Source organism: Argiope bruennichi, chromosome 6, assembly GCF_947563725.1.
Source record: "Argiope bruennichi chromosome 6, qqArgBrue1.1, whole genome shotgun sequence".
In the NCBI taxonomy this organism is placed as follows: domain Eukaryota; kingdom Metazoa; phylum Arthropoda; class Arachnida; order Araneae; family Araneidae; genus Argiope; species Argiope bruennichi.
Window position 1 is genome coordinate 115969778 of NC_079156.1, and position 16238 is coordinate 115986015.

The 16238-nt window shown below is 30.3% G+C and overlaps 1 protein-coding gene across 6 annotated transcripts in view; it reads right to left on the reverse strand.

Moving 5' to 3' along the window:
• The window catches only part of LOC129972627 (sodium-dependent dopamine transporter-like), a 180741-nt gene that overhangs the window by 90884 nt on the left and 73619 nt on the right, over window positions 1-16238 (reverse strand). The window contains exon 1 of one of the 6 annotated variants that reach the window (XM_056086833.1): window positions 8542-8664. The exons of the other annotated variants lie outside the window; for them this stretch is intronic. The gene's annotated coding sequence lies outside the window, so the exon portion shown is untranslated. Of the gene's footprint in view, window positions 1-8541; window positions 8665-16238 lie in introns of those variants that run through there. 6 annotated transcript variants of the gene reach the window in all.

Below are 16238 nucleotides of genomic sequence, written 5' to 3' on the forward strand. Positions count from 1 at the left end.
GACGAAGACATCCTTGGAAGATAACTGACAGCGTAATCACGCACGATCCAGATGTTATAGATTACATTTTCTTGTTTAATTATATATATTTTTTATTTCGTTTATGATGATTTCTGACAAGGCAGTTCATTGAAATGCAAACCTACTCAGCGATTGCCAATTTATTTGCAAGCGCAGCGATTACAAAAAAAAAAAAAAAAAAAAAACCTGCATAATAAGGCAACTATTTTAAATGAAGATGTGAAATTGAAACAAGTTATGATTGTGGTAATTACTATTATTAACTATCATTAGTTATTATCTGTAATAACTGTAGCTTTTCAATGAAAGGTTTAATGAAGATCAAGCTTTTATGCATTCTCGAAAAAAAAAAGTAAAGAAAAATGCACACATATTAATTTGACGGAAATATTAATTTGAAAAATATAAACTGAATTGAAATTTTATTCGACGATATTTCTTTGTGCCAGTATCATTAAATTTCTTTGATTCAATTAAAAAAAACTTTGTTTTTGAAATTTTACAGTTTATCAACACAGCACACCTTCGAAGGCGAAGCTTGAACGACACTTGGTTGAATGGGTATATGCAAAACCTTTTTAAAAGTATCAAAGAAATAATAATATAGAATTTGAATTTTAAAGGTAAGAAATATTACATGGAATCGAGATAACAATAAATTTTACGTATAATATAGTTTTTAAACGGAGCATAAAAAGAAATATTAGAGTGTTTAATGCATCAAACGTATGTGAAGTTCTTAATTCATCTTTTTTCCTTAATGTAGTCTTAATTTTGTTTAGTATTTGCATATAAGTAATGAATTAATTTTGCATAATTTTGCTTCTCCCAATTTTTTAATATAATGCAAACCTAATATAGGCTGATACAAGAGCTATATATCATATAATATAGACATATGAATAGAGAAATATACAAGCAGCCTATTTATCGAGAAATCTGTCTAAAACTTTAAACATGTCTACTATCTTGATGTGACAATCATATACAGAATTTTATTCGCACCATTTATTCCGTTTTTAGGTTTTCATGTTTAGTACTATAACCAGAGGGTTACTCACTTACAATTCTAAAAATCCGTATTTCTAGCAAGGTCAAGTCTGGGTATTTTCCGAAAATCTCGTGCTCAGAATGTTTGGATGATTGTAATGCTTTAGTTTTCTGGAAAGCAAAAATCTTGAATGCCTAATGCAGCAAATAATACATATAAAAACACTCAGTTACAAACAAAGAAGTATTTGAAAAGTCTCTAACTGTATAATCTGTATGAACAATTAGTGCTAGTTTGAAAAAAAAATTACAGAATAGAAATGATATTTAGCTTGAAACGAATATGGATCTATGTTGCTGGCCGCGGTGGCCTGGTGGTAAGGTCTCGGTTTCGGAACCGGAGGGTTTCAGGTTCGAAACCGGATTCCACCGAAGAACCGCCGTGTAAGGGGGTCTGTTGCACGTTAAATCTGTCCTGACCAAACGTCCTTCCGCTAGTGTGGTGTGGAGAGGGAGGTGCCAGCTCAGATGTCGTCCTCGCCATCTGACCGCGACTCAAAATGACTAGATCCGTCCCAAAATAGCCCAAGTGTTGCTTCAAACGGGACGTTAATATAACTAAACGTAAACGGATCTATGCTACTAATAATTTTTTTCACACATTGCCATATAGATATCATTTAAACACTTTAACATGACAAGGGTGAAATAAGGTCTGAAATGACAATTCAGTGCCAAATATTCATCCTTTTCATGAAAGTTGAATGCAATAATTTTTTTTAAAAACTGTATTGCCAATTATAAAAATCTTTTCCAATGAATGCATTATTATGAATTCTTTCAGACACCAAAACTGCTTCTATCTCCTTTTAATTGCCCAAGTTTTTATTTTTCTTACCTAAAACTGAAATCTAGTTTTAAGAAAATCAAGGACTCTATTATTCATTTCAAAATGAATGAAAATATATAAAAACTAACTTATTTGCCTGATATTGCATATTAAGCCATATAATTAAATATACTGGAGGTCCGTTGTGTTTGTGAATCAGTAAGATAATTATGGTAGGGAGGTGATGTTTTTTCCCCCTCAGAACTTATTTTCCTTATGAGGCAAATGGAAATTTGCCTCGTAAAGAAATTTTTTTCTTCTTTTTTTTCGTGAATATTTTGTTGGACAGAAATATTTAATGTGTTTATTTCCATCAAATTTCTTATATATAATGTGATGTTTATGTCTTCAATAAAGTATTTTTAAATATCAAATTATGACAGGCATTAAAACTCAGTTGTTTTAATAGCCTTTTATCTATTCTTATTATTGTGTTGGTGAACCTTCTTCATGAAGTTGAGTCCATTGATATTGTAATGTATTATAAACCCTGAAATTCGTAATCCGTCCATTAATTGCCTTAATGGCAAGCAAAAACTCTATAGGTAAAAGAGCTTCAAACGGTTAACTATTTGATGAAACTAGCGAAAGACGATTTGAATTTCACTGCAACAACGAAGTGTATTTTTGGAAATAAATTTTTTTTTAATCCAAGAAAGATTTCAAAAATTTTTTTAAAGTAAAATTTGAAAAAAAAACCCCAATTACCTGAGTTTTAAAACGGTGCAAACATTATATATCTGTATTAATATTTTCGGAAGTTGTTGAAGTAAAATTTCAAAGTTCCGATTGTTGTTTAATTAAAAATTTTAAAAAATTGCCTCGGAAGTGCATGTAAAAAAATTATTTATATCAAATTAAAATCAAATAGTCAGTCCGGCAGAGCGTCAACACACTTTTGAAGAAAACCGAACAACGTGTATTTTTGCGATCCATTTTATCTTATTTAATTAAGAAACAGGGAAATAGTACATACATATATTTAAAAAGTATGACCTACTATATGAATCATAAAGATTTTTGACGAGTGTCTAATTTTGCCAAATTAAGCAAAGATCCTTTTCTTAATTTGAAGGAAACAATTTATCTGACAAATTTCTACACATTTTGAAAATATGTTCTTTTATAATTTCAAGAAGCCAATTTGAGTGCTCTCCTCGGAACATTTTCGCATACTTCTTAGAGACCCCTTTCCTCCACACACAATTTTGGACCTTGGTCAAAATCATGAATGCAACGAATGCTCAGATTTTTATTTTTAGAGTTCAGCACATAAGCTTTCTGTAAATCGTAGTATAATGGAAAAAAAAAAAGAATATACATTTTGTATATCTTTCTTTATACTGAATGAAGCGAAAATTTGGCATACGATTACAAATTTAATAGCAAGACCACATAAAAAAGATTTCAAGCATCTAAGTCATTGCGTTTTATGAGCCATCGAGTTTACAAGCATGATAATGTACTGTACGGTCAACCCTTTGGGAGATTTGGTTCAAAATTTTATACAAAATCTACACTCCAGATGCAGAATCTAGGTATCAATTTTTACTCATCTAGCATCCTAAGCTTTTAAATTATCGTGTTTATATCGTTCGTTATCTTTCCTCGGAGAAAAAGACCATCAGACAGATTTCTTGCGAATGGATTTCATTCCAAATTTCATGAAAATCTAAACATTTGAATTACATCAAACTTTTTATTACTGAGAAAAATTCATTTACTTTATTTAAGTGGTATATCCCTCCGCGGGACACCTCGTAATTGAGGATCAGAAGCTTCCGGCATGGTGGTTGGTTCTTGTCACTTTGGAGCGTACATGAATAGGTGGGAGTCTGCTCCTCCCATCGATGACGGGATTTTGCGTCCTTAAAGAAGGGTTGTACCGTGGCATGTGATGGCCCTTAGGACTCAGCCACAGTTCCCGCAAGTGTTGCTGTAGGGGTGGTCCGGTCATTCAGTTTTTTTATTCGTGTGCCTTCAAGGCAGGTCGGAGAGTCAGTGATATGACTTATCTTAGTGGCATGTGATCTCCACAAACACATATCACATTTCATTAATCTAGATCAAAGCATTTTTGAATTATCGGGTTTATAGACATAGAGACATGATTATTACGTTTTTAAGGCTCAAATAGGTATAAAACGTGGAGATTTCTTAAAATCTAGTCTGAATTTAGTGACAATTACAATATTTTACCTTTATATACTTCTTATTTAAAGTTAAAAGGTAAATAGAAGATCTTAGATATAGAATAGAATAGAGATAAAATAGATAGAATAGAAGATCTTATGCTAAATAGAGAGATTTCTATTATTTCAACTCAGGATGCAAATTTGTTGTTATGTAAGTTTCTTTTAGTGTCCACTTTTCTCACATTCATACAAGTGTTCATTTCATTCCCAAGAATACCCAAGGATAGGTATTCTAGCAACTAGTTAAATACACTTACATATGAATAAAATACTTGAAGGGTTAAGTGTCCTTGCCCTTCAGGGAAGAAAAATAAGAAACAAAACAATAAACTCTTTTCTAAAAAAAGGAGAAAGAAATGCGCGTCAAATTTGTCATCCAATCGAATTATTTTCGCACTGAATACCGTCATAAACCGAGCCTCCCATAAACCCTTTAATATCAATTTGCAGGCTATTGTTCGAGGTTTTCCCAAATGGAATATAAACCTTTGTTCCTTCTCCTTTATAAAGGAAAAAAAATCCTCCGCCCCTACTTTCCGAAACAAACAAACCATAAAAATACCCTTTCCTGCGTATCAGCTGAATTTTTCTTGCATATGCACATCAGCATGAGAGAGAGAAAAGCCATCCATTTGGTCGAACGGAACAGACAATGGCTCGTGCAACTACGACCATCTTCAGAGACAATGCAGATTTTAGCAAATGGTGCACGAATTCTATTCCTTCTTTTAGAAAGCATTTCCTATTTTTTTTCCTCTTCTCAGGAAGCTTTATCTTTGGAATCATTTTGATAATCGTAAGTGGTAGAGCGTAAGATATCGTTTTATGGTTCCGTTCTTTATCAAAAGATAGGTTTTTACTCTCGAAGGGCAGAAAGAATGGTAAATAATAATATTTCCTTGAAATCTTCTATTTTCTTTTATGGGATATGAGTTTTTGAATTCAGAGATGGGAGCTCGAAATTGAGTGAATGAATGCAAGGGTGAAATTCAAAATATCTTCGACAAAATAAGGGTAAAGTTGATATATTGGAAGAAAATAATCCAGAATAATATATATAGGATGATTCAAAATAGTTTTTTTAAAAGAAAAGGACACAAATGGAAGGAAAGAAAATCACACGTAATGCGTACAGGTTGATTTAAAATAGTTTTGAAATAAGAAAAAGCAAATGTGATTTAAAAAAGGAAACAAAGTCACTCATAACATATACAGGGTGATTCAAAATGGTGTTATAAACATGAAAAGGGAAATCTTATGTACTGAAAGAAAAGAACCATGAATAATGTAACCTGGATAATTAAAAAATATAACTAAAAATCTCAGAGTAAATTTGACGCTCAGAAAGAAAAAAAAAAAATTACTCAAAATAGAAGGTGAAATGCCTTTAGTAGGCGATACACAATAGAAAGAAATGTCAAAATCAATGAGTATTTCATTTATATTTTATATTTTAATATTATTTTATATTTTATATTCATATATTCATTTAAATAACACGTAGAAAACATAAAGGAGGAGAAAATATCTTGGTGTATGCGTTTAAATATTTATATCATTTATCTAATAACATAGAGTTTCGAAAATTGTATTTTTACTTCGTATACTTTCTACTGCCTCCACGACTCTTTTTACTAAGCTTTTTTTTTAACGTATAGTAGTTTTGAAAATCAATACAGTTAAAATAGTTAACCACTATTCTTTTCTGCTATATATAGAAATTCAATTCCTCTAGATATGTCATCAACGACCACTAGTACTTTATATGCCATTATTTTTGAGAAAAAATAGTGTTACAGATCTGTAATTTTGCCATCCGGCACGAATAGTGTCATCCTGGAAAAACTGTTAAAACCTTTGTAAGATCTGTACTGTGCGTGCTGAGCTTGGCGACCATTTAGCGACTTGGCGATGATTTTGGCGAGTTTGGCGACTAAATGGATAATATTGGAAAGTTCGAGAAGTTTCACGATCCGTCCAGTAATAACCGAGATACACCGAGGTACGCCCTGATTGGTCTGAAGATTCTAGCCCCGATTCCCGAAACTATAAAAGACGAGTACTCTGAAGCTGGGAAGAAGTGGTGTGGATCATCAGAAGTCGTGTTTGAGAGTCGGAGTCGCCGACAAGTAACCGATTTTGGCGAGGATTAGACAGCAAGCAAGCAAGTTGCTGAACTAATGATTAGCGATTATATGTGTTGCGATTGATTAGCGGTATTTGTAGAAGAAAAATTTTATAACAATAGCTTAAAAAATATATTTCAATAGACTTTCTTTTAATAGACAGCAAAAAAAAAAAAAACACCCAGGCTACAACTATTGCTCCGATTTCGCCAATATTTATATCATATGAAAACTGATGGCTTCTATACCCATTAAAAATGGTACATAGCTACTTTACATTTTTGAGGAAAATCGATGAAACATTACTTCCTTATGCTTTATCTAAAAAGAAAAACAAAGCAGATAATTTTTCTCTTACAATCGCTGCACTGGTTTCGCTTATTTTCCTTTCATTTGAAAGCACGGGATATATCGATACATTTTCAGTGATTGGCTGCTTTCCTCCATTTCCTTTTTTGAGAGATGCTACAAAATAAAGCCCCCGTCTTCAACAACTGGATTAATACCGTCGCTTTGCATGAATAACTGATGAATACAAATTAACACGATATAATAAAAATTAATAAAACAGATTAGGGAATAGAAAAATTAAGGAAACAAACAATAAATCTCTCCTTTATCATTGCTCTAAAAAATCCATATAAATCCAATATCGGAAAAATATTTTTTAACGGAAAATGGTATTAGAAACGTAAACTGGGAAACTCTTTGTAATACAAGAAAAATCCGGAAATCAAATGAACTTTGGACATAGTATATGCAGAATACTGTATAAGAATTGGCGCGAAAATCTTGGTTACATTTTCATTATATGAATGAAGGAATTGGAATCTTATTTCTGAAATAAGAAAATAATTTTTAAATGTATTCAGATTCTATTTGTACTTTTAATGAAAAAATATTCTGAAATTTTAGTTTTGATATCGTCTGATTTTTGGCATATTGCATTCGATCTCAACATAAAAAACGTGCCAGGAGTTTACCCTCGGCAGTTTATTCTGATGACACTGCATAACCCATAAATATTTCTAAGCATGAAAACAAGTATTTTTTTCCAATTTTTGGTCATTTAACACAAAAATAATAATGACATAAATTAGTAATTAGTTCTTTTTTGGGTTATAAAATAATACTAAAAGTAAGGTCAGCAACTATTTACCTGGCGTCTGTGGAAAAAGTGAATTTTTTTTCAATCAATTAAGTTTTTTGTAGGATCTCTACTATTTGTAATTACTAAATGAAGACTTCATCACTAGTTGATAGATAAAAAAAATTTGAAATGAAGCATAAAGAATGAAATTGGATTACAACATTATATAATTTATATTTAGTGCTCATTAAAAACTCAAACTAAAGTTTTCAAACAAATTTCACAAGTAGGTAGTTTTTAGAATAAAAAAATCCTATATAAATGTGTTTATAATATCGAAGAATGTAAGTAAATAATAATATTGATTAAATGTAAATTTCAGGAATGATACTAATGGAATTTTACTATATCAAGCATAAAAGTTACTTTTCAAATACAATTTTAAAAGATATAAGAAAAACTGGTTAAGAACTCAATCCGTTTTTTCATCGTGTCAATAAAAATAAATAAGTAAAAAAAGTTAGGACTATATTATCGATTGTTTGCCTTATTTACATTTGTTTTTTAATAGCAAAATTAGTAAATATCAACAGTAAACAGTAAAAACATAGATTGTACATCAAAATGATTTCAACTTATTCAAAATAGTAAAAGCATTATTACAGATTGTGCGCAAAATTGATTTCAATTTATTCATAACAGTAAAAGCATTGTTACAGATTGTACGCAAAATTGATTTCAACTTATTCATAACATAATAGTAATTCATATTCATAACAAAATAGTAAAAACATTATAACAGATTGTGGGTCAAATTAATTTTTTAAAAACCATTTAAAATTAGAGAAAAAATTGCGTGGAAATGAAATTGGTATTATTAAAGGGGTAATTTTTTTAACTTAAAATAAAATTAAATTTCTTTAACTTAATATTTTCAAAGGGTAGAGTTAGAGTTAGTAGAGAGATACTCAAAATAAACTAAATTTTTTTATTAATAAATCTTATTTAACTTCTAAAATTTGAAATGCTAAAATTAATCCTTCTTATCTTGAAAAAAATCTGTCAAATTTTTGGAAATTGTCGAAAATTCTATCGAATTTTGAGATTGTATAAAACTGCAGATTTATGTAAAAGCTATGCAAATATAACACTTTTATATTTATTGAAAATGGCTATAAATTGCTGTAAATTTTGAACAAATTTACAATGAAAACTTAATAGAGTACTCACAGAACTATGCAACAGATGAATGGTTCATCAATCCTTCAGAGATCTCCGAATTTTGTCACCAAATCTCTTTTTTTCCGACTGGACAGAGCAATGTCCTGAAAAGTTGTTGGCGGTCGCCAGCAAAAAGACGAGTGCGCGACTTCAAACACTGCATATTTAACACTTCCGGCCGATGGTTGCGCATTTGTATGCACAGTGAATCCGTTGTTGAAGAGGAATTTGCCGGGAAAATGGACTACTTGACTGACACAATTCAAATTAGGGGTTCACCCTATCTTAATGACACTCATCAAGTTTCCTCGTCTTTTGGTGAGGAGGAATTAGCATTCTCTGAGGCACTTTGCGAACCTCCGCCTTGAAGGGAGTATAAATTACATGTTTAAAAAAATGGAGTTTTTTTAGATGAGTTGTTATGAAACAACAGAATGTTGTGTTGGTGTTAGTGATAAGAGCAGTCATTTGTCTCAAGATTTAGCACCAGCGCTGAGTAAGTTATTGTCTTGTTCGCCTCTGGTAAAAGTTTTTGCATCAAGCTTTCAACGGATGTCGAGGAAAGTTTTTGCGACATATGAACTTAATAATTTTTGGATGTTGATACTAACCGCAGCAAGGTTTTTACTCTATAATGTATGAAGTGTATAAAAAGGATATAATGTAATCGTAAACAATTTTAATTACAAAAATGGGATAAATAAAAAGTTTTAAACATCAAGTCATTTTGGAAATTTTTTTCTCTATTTTTGAGAATGATAAATGGAAAATGAAACATTGCATATTCGTTTCAGACCTAATAAGAGATTTGTGTCGAAATTTGTACGAAATTTGTCTATATGTTCTTACGCATTTGCACAGGATAATTAAGTAGTAAATGACGATTTTATCTGCAGTCCTGAAGAACTACTAGAATCTCACCAACTGGTTGGTTATTTTTTTTATCTGTTTATTCATTTATATGAGGATGAATTCAATAATTAAAAGAAACTGTGGTGCCATAAAACAACACATTAAGTAAAAAGTTTTAAACATCAAGTCATTTTGGAAATTTTTTTCTCTATTTTTGAGAATGATAAATGGAAAATGAAACATTGCATATTCTTTTTAGACCTAATAAGACATTTGTGTCGAAATTTGTACGAAATTTGTCTATATGTTCTTACGCATTTGCACAGGATAATTAAGTAGTAAATGACGATTTTAGCTGCAGTTCTGAAGAACTACTAGAATCTAACCAACTGGTTTGTTATTTTTTTTATCTGTTTATTCATTTATATTAGGATGAATTCAATAATTAATAGAAACTGTGGTGCCATAAAACAACACATTAAGTAAACGAAATTTCATGTGTAGTCTCGAGATCAAGATTATAAATCTGAATCAAAATTTTGACTTAAACTATAACTGAAAGAAATACCATTCCAAAATACATACTTAATGTATTAAATATTTAATATATCATGTTGACTGATATGAAGCATTAGATGTCCAATTACTGAACTTCATAAATAGGAACTTTCAAATAAATTGTTTATAACAAAGGATCTGATAGAACAGAACTGACTTGATTTGAATTAAACTTATGTAAGATGTCATTTTCAAAACTATTTATTTCTAAATTTCCAAAAGACTATCTTTAATTTTTCATTGAAATCCTTTTATACTTCATCATACAAAAAAAATTATGAAAAATAAATTTTCATACAAATAGATTTAGTAAACATGAAAGAGTGTCTATGAAGAAGGAAAAAGTTCACGATACAGTTTAAAGATAACTGGACTACAAGATAACCCGACCAATGCTTAAAATGGCCATATTTCTGAAACGATATTTAATTATCTTTTCATTATTACATTTGATTAAGTTTTACTCAAAATTCCCAGCAAATAAAGTCACTAAAGGCAAATAAAATAGAAACGATAGTTATTTTAATAACGGCAGAATTAAAAACAACGACGATAATGCGAGGGAAATCTGTGTGGATATCCGATCTAATTAAATAACCTGCCTAAAACGTGACCTAATTAATAATTACCTAAAACGTGAGTAGTCTTTACATTAATTTATGTTAAATATCGTTGAATTAACGCTATACATCCAAATAAATTTCTTATATTTGGTTTGTATCACGCCTGGAATTTTTTTATTGATTTTTTTATGATTTATGCCTTATTGCTGGATGAATAAAGTTTGAAAAAGATATGAGTTTAAGATTTTAATCATTATCTTAAAAAGTAATAAAAAATTCTATTCAGCTAAATTAATTTAATATATATATATAGAGAGAATGAGATGGATTTTTTTTTTCTGAAATTCGATTCAGCTGACAATTCAAAAATCGATATCGATGCAAGATTATTATACATATTTTAAGATTGTTTTTTAAAGAAAAGGTGGAGCAATCAGGGTGAAAATCTAATTCCGAGAGAATGGGCAATAAATAATATATTTCAAATAAATAAATTCTGAATAAATGCAGACATCTCAATAATAAGACATATGTGTTAACAGATATTGTGTGTGCCTAAAACATAATATTTTCTAGACTATTTTGAGGTTTACTTAATCAGCTTCATTTAATAATAATGACTATTTTCAATAGAAAAGAATGTGAGATCACTTTGGTGGCTTTGCTTAATTAATTGAAGCCACAATTGATAGTCAAAATCGTCAAATCTTCACTTATATTCTTGCTTTAAATCAGAGCAATATAACTTAGACATCACTGCAGAAAGCTGATTCAAGCAAACTCTAGAAAACATGAGAATATAATTTCAAAATATAGTTTCTGAAACTTGGCAGCTATATATAAAATTAAACCTTAAAACAATATGTGTTGCAATATTTTGAAGATAATTCTATAATATTGTTTACATCAAATGCATTCCATAAGAAATTCTATTCAATTAATGAAATAACTATGTAAAATCGACGACAATTAATCTAATATTAAGTGAAATGAAATTTTAAAATCCGAGGATTTTTTTAGGGTAATTGATAAGTCCAGACACTAAAATTAGAAGTTCGATAGTAAATGTGCTCATCTTTCAATAATTGCAAAAATCATAAATAAATAATATTTCACATCAAAATAAGCCAGTGGTAGTTTTCTTCCCAAACCTTTCAGGCATACTCTCTAAGTAAGGTGTTATCCCAGAGAAAGCCTCACATGGCATTGGCGTACAATAGTGAAGAAATATTAACCTTTGGCGTGAATTTAAAATTTTTACTGAATCTATCATGTAATCCTTGGCGTGTTATATGGCGATTAAAATTTCTTAGAAAGCTACACTTGTAGTCACAAAATCTCATACCAAATTTAATATATTTAAGTTTTTACGTTATTGAGTTATCACATTTACATGTTTCTGAAAGGACAGACCGACAGACAGTTAATCCGCAGTTTGGATTTAGTTCAAAATTTGACTGTTGCCTATAATATAGATGTTAAATCTATGCACTGACTTTTATCTATTTAGCTATCTTCGTTTTGAAACTATCATGTTAACTTATATTTGAACAGTCGGACAGACAGACATTCTTTGATTGGATTTTGCTCAAAATTTGATAGAAATCTACAAATTTGGTGTAAAGACCGTATACCAAATTTCATCTGCCAAGCTGAAAGCCTTTTTTAGTTATCTTTGTCACAGACAAACGGACGGACATCTTCCAAAAATTTAATTTTCTAACTCAGGAGGTCTAAAATGTGGAGATTCGTCAAAATTTCGAATTCGAATTGTTTAACGATTTCTATACTTTCTCTTTACTACATATACATAGGAAACTAAAAATAGTTCTGAATAGAATCAGTAAATGTATTATCTTTTGATTAAGGGAATATAATTACTTTAGATAAATATTTTAAAGATCTATTAATGGTATTCAAATTAAAAAGTTGGCAAAAAATTGGCTTTTTAAATTTAGAACAAAATTTTGAAAAAAAATTTTGAATTATGAAAAAAATTATTATTATTATTATTATTTAATTTATTAAAGTAATAAAAATGCGCAGAATTTATTCCTATTTTGAAATTTTTTTCTGAATATTTATTTGCTTAAGTTGCGATACACAATATAATTTGCGTTTCATCATAATTTTTTTTGAAAAGAATCATGCATTTTCATTTCCTATGCAAATGCAAAATATCTAGAAGAAATGCCTTAGCAAAAGCGATCATTAATTTTATATCGGACAAGTCACAATTTACATTTGAAGAAGGTATCTCTTTAGATCTCTTGGGACTTAAAAAACACTCTTACTTTGATAGAGAAATCTCATTCGGTCTGATGAAACTATCTTAGATCTTAGTTAAGGGATCGTCGTTAAATAGCCTTGTGTGATTTTAAAAAAGAACACATGCAAGATTAGTTTAGTGCGTAGAAAATTGTATGGAACAATTTAATAGGTTCAATGACGGCTTAGAATAAATTTAGTTTAGTTAGATTAGAATCTCGTTTAGAAGCTACGTAGGGGCTGTTTCTGGACAGACCTCGAAAACTGAGATTGCACCTTCTTCCAAATTTCCACAGCATGCCAGAGCTAAAATGCTTGATCCTTGTACTAGATATAGCTTGCATGAAGATTCCAGTGGATAATCAGTAGAGTTGCATCTCGAATTAGCGAATTTTCGATTCTAGATCACTAGACAACTGAGGCTCATGACGCCTCAGACATTCAAGGTCATTTAATGGAATTGTGTTGTTTCAGAAAAGAATATTTGTAAGATTATCTAAGTATAGTATAGGAGACTGGATTGGGACGCTTTGATAGTTTCAATGATAATTTAGATTAGAATTCCATTTAGAAGCTCAATGAAGGATGTTCTAGAATAGACTTCGAACGTTGAAACATTACATCCGTTGAACAGTACTTCCATTGAACGTTGAACGTTACTTCCAAATTTCCACACCATGCTAGAGGTAAAATGTTTTATTCTTATTGCAGATAAAACTTGCATAAGGATTCCATATATAGCTGATAATCAATAGCATTTGATCTCGAACTAGCGAATTTCGGATTCTGGATCACTAGACAACTGAAACCCATGATGCCTCAAATATTCAAAGTCAAAGTAAATAGAATTGTGTTGCTTCAGAAAAGAATATTTGCAAGATTATCTTAGTGTAGGATAAAAGATTGGATGTTTTGATAGGTTCAATGATAATTTAGATAAAATTTAGTTAAATTTGAATAACATTACATTCGGAAGCAAAATCAAAGCCTCAAAACTTGAAACTGCAATTTTCTCCAAACTTCTGCAACTCAGCACAGGAAAATGTAGATTTAGTGTTCATGAGTTGTAGTATCGGGTACCAAATTAGCGATTATTTGACTCTGGTGTATTAGACAACTGTGGTCATGATGCCTCGGACATTCGAGATTTCTCTAAGTCCCTCTCAGAGTTTCAGAGAAATACAAGAATTAGTGGCAGTTCCGAACTAAGCCGCCTAGATGAAGGACACAAGCCAATCTATTTTTAAAAAATTACTAATTTAGTTGCCCAATAAACAAATTTGTAAAAAAAATATTTTATGAATTGTACAAATTAAAATCAGTATTTAATAAATTATGATTAATTATATATTTATAATATATTGGACAATTAAAAATTCATTTAATTAGTTATGTTATATTTTAATGGCAGGTGCTGTAAAATAACAATTTATGATATTATACATCTGTTTGAAATTTATTATGCCAAAATAATTTTTCATCATAAATAAATTCTATTATTTGTATATAAAAATATCTGACATATAATTTTGATTGATTTTTCAAAACTTGTATTACTTTATTCGTTAGTTCCCCAATATACATGTAAAAATTGAATAAATAAATAATCACACTTCTTTAACAAAATTAGTAAAATGAAATAAATTAGCTAAAATAGATGCTGAACAACATGCTGAATAAGTTAAAACTCTGTTGAAATGTTAACTATTTCTACCAAATATTAAAAGCGCACTAGTAGGGTCGAAAAATGCCCAAACCCTCTACCGCTAAACATCGGAAATGAAACCAACGACCTGTTAATCACAATTTCTAAATTCTTCTCTTCATCCGAGGCATCGCGACTCAGAATTTATAGAATGCGCATTTTTCCTAGCGCGCCCCGTTATTTTTCCTTCAGGTGGTTAGAATGTTTAAAACAAACATCTACCTTTTATTTTTTCGCCCATCGCAACAGGCTCAGGAAGGTTGCCAAGAAGCCAGCGCTACGGAACCTTGAGTATTTTCAACCTTCGTTAGCCCGGCAGAGGAGATCGCCGCCTTATTCACGGGCACGCCGGGACAAAAGAGTTGCCAGAGCTGCCTCTTCCCTTGAACCGCTTTCAGGAATAAAGCAAACAAGTTCTTCAGAGGGACTTGGGAAGAAAAAGAAAAAAAAAAAAAAGAAGAGATCTCGTAGATCTTTGAACTCCTCATTTGTGCCTTAAGTAGTTGAAGCGTCAACTTGGTATGCGAAACAAATAAGTTGCAGCTAATTTGTTGGCTCCGAATCTTCGTCTGTGTAGTAGAAAAGTTGTACTATTAGTTTGACGATTATATGTAGGTCAAAGATACTTGGGTTTGTTCAGAGAGGTAAGGCAGCCAGTCAGCTGTATTGTAATTGTGCTTTTTTAACGGTTACTATACAACTGATTAATACGACAAAATTCAAATTATCCGGATTATGAAAGACTAAACTCGAACCTGGATCAATGGATATTTCATATGGGAAAAAAACATATTTCCTAGAATAAAAATGAAATTTGTTTGTTGTATGTAAATTTAATGATTGGAAATACAGTTATGTTTCTCTGTAAGTACAAGATAACATATGAAATATCCACGGCATTGTAAAACTACAGTTATCTAGAGTATTTTAGATCAAACCCAATTCAATAAATTGGATGATTCAAAGAAAAATGACTACTTCTTAGAGAAAAAAAACGAAGTTTGCTTATAACATTTTAATTAATGATTAAAAAACAATTTTGTTTTTTTATTTATGCAAAAAATGATCATTCCACAACATTGAAGAACTCCAACATCTGATTATTAAGCATAAAATCCGATTCGAATAATTCAAGGCAAAGAAAGCTATTTCTTTTTGTAAAACTATAATGTGCTTATAACATAATTATGCAATGACTGAAATTCAATTTTGTTTATCTGTTAGCACAAGATAAAATATCTGTAAGTAGTTGTAGAACACAAATTATCCGGATTATTTACGATGGAACGCTACTTAGGTGATTGGATAATTGAGAGAAAAAGAGCTATTAGAGAAAAAAACTGTTTATAAAGTATTTAGTATTCCACTATATAATTTTTGAAAAGCCACTTCGTTTTTCTATAAGCCCAAAGCATCATACGATATATCTACGGCGCTGTTCTGAATGCCATGATTATGTCATTATTATTATGAATGTCATGTCAATATTACGAATCGTAATTACTGTAATCTTGAATTGCTATGTTGCATTTCATGTATTTACATAATGTTTTAAAATATCACAGCTTAAATGTGATAGTCAAGACTAGTTGTTACGTTGCCTTGCCTTGTTTCCTCTCCAATATATTTTGTTAAAAAAATGGGTTTTATTTCAAATCGTTCTGGAAAACTGACGATCGGATGTGGGAATTATAATGCGAATTAACAATGAGTGTTTTAAAAGTTAATTCAGTTTTAATTATGTCTATATCTCATTTTAA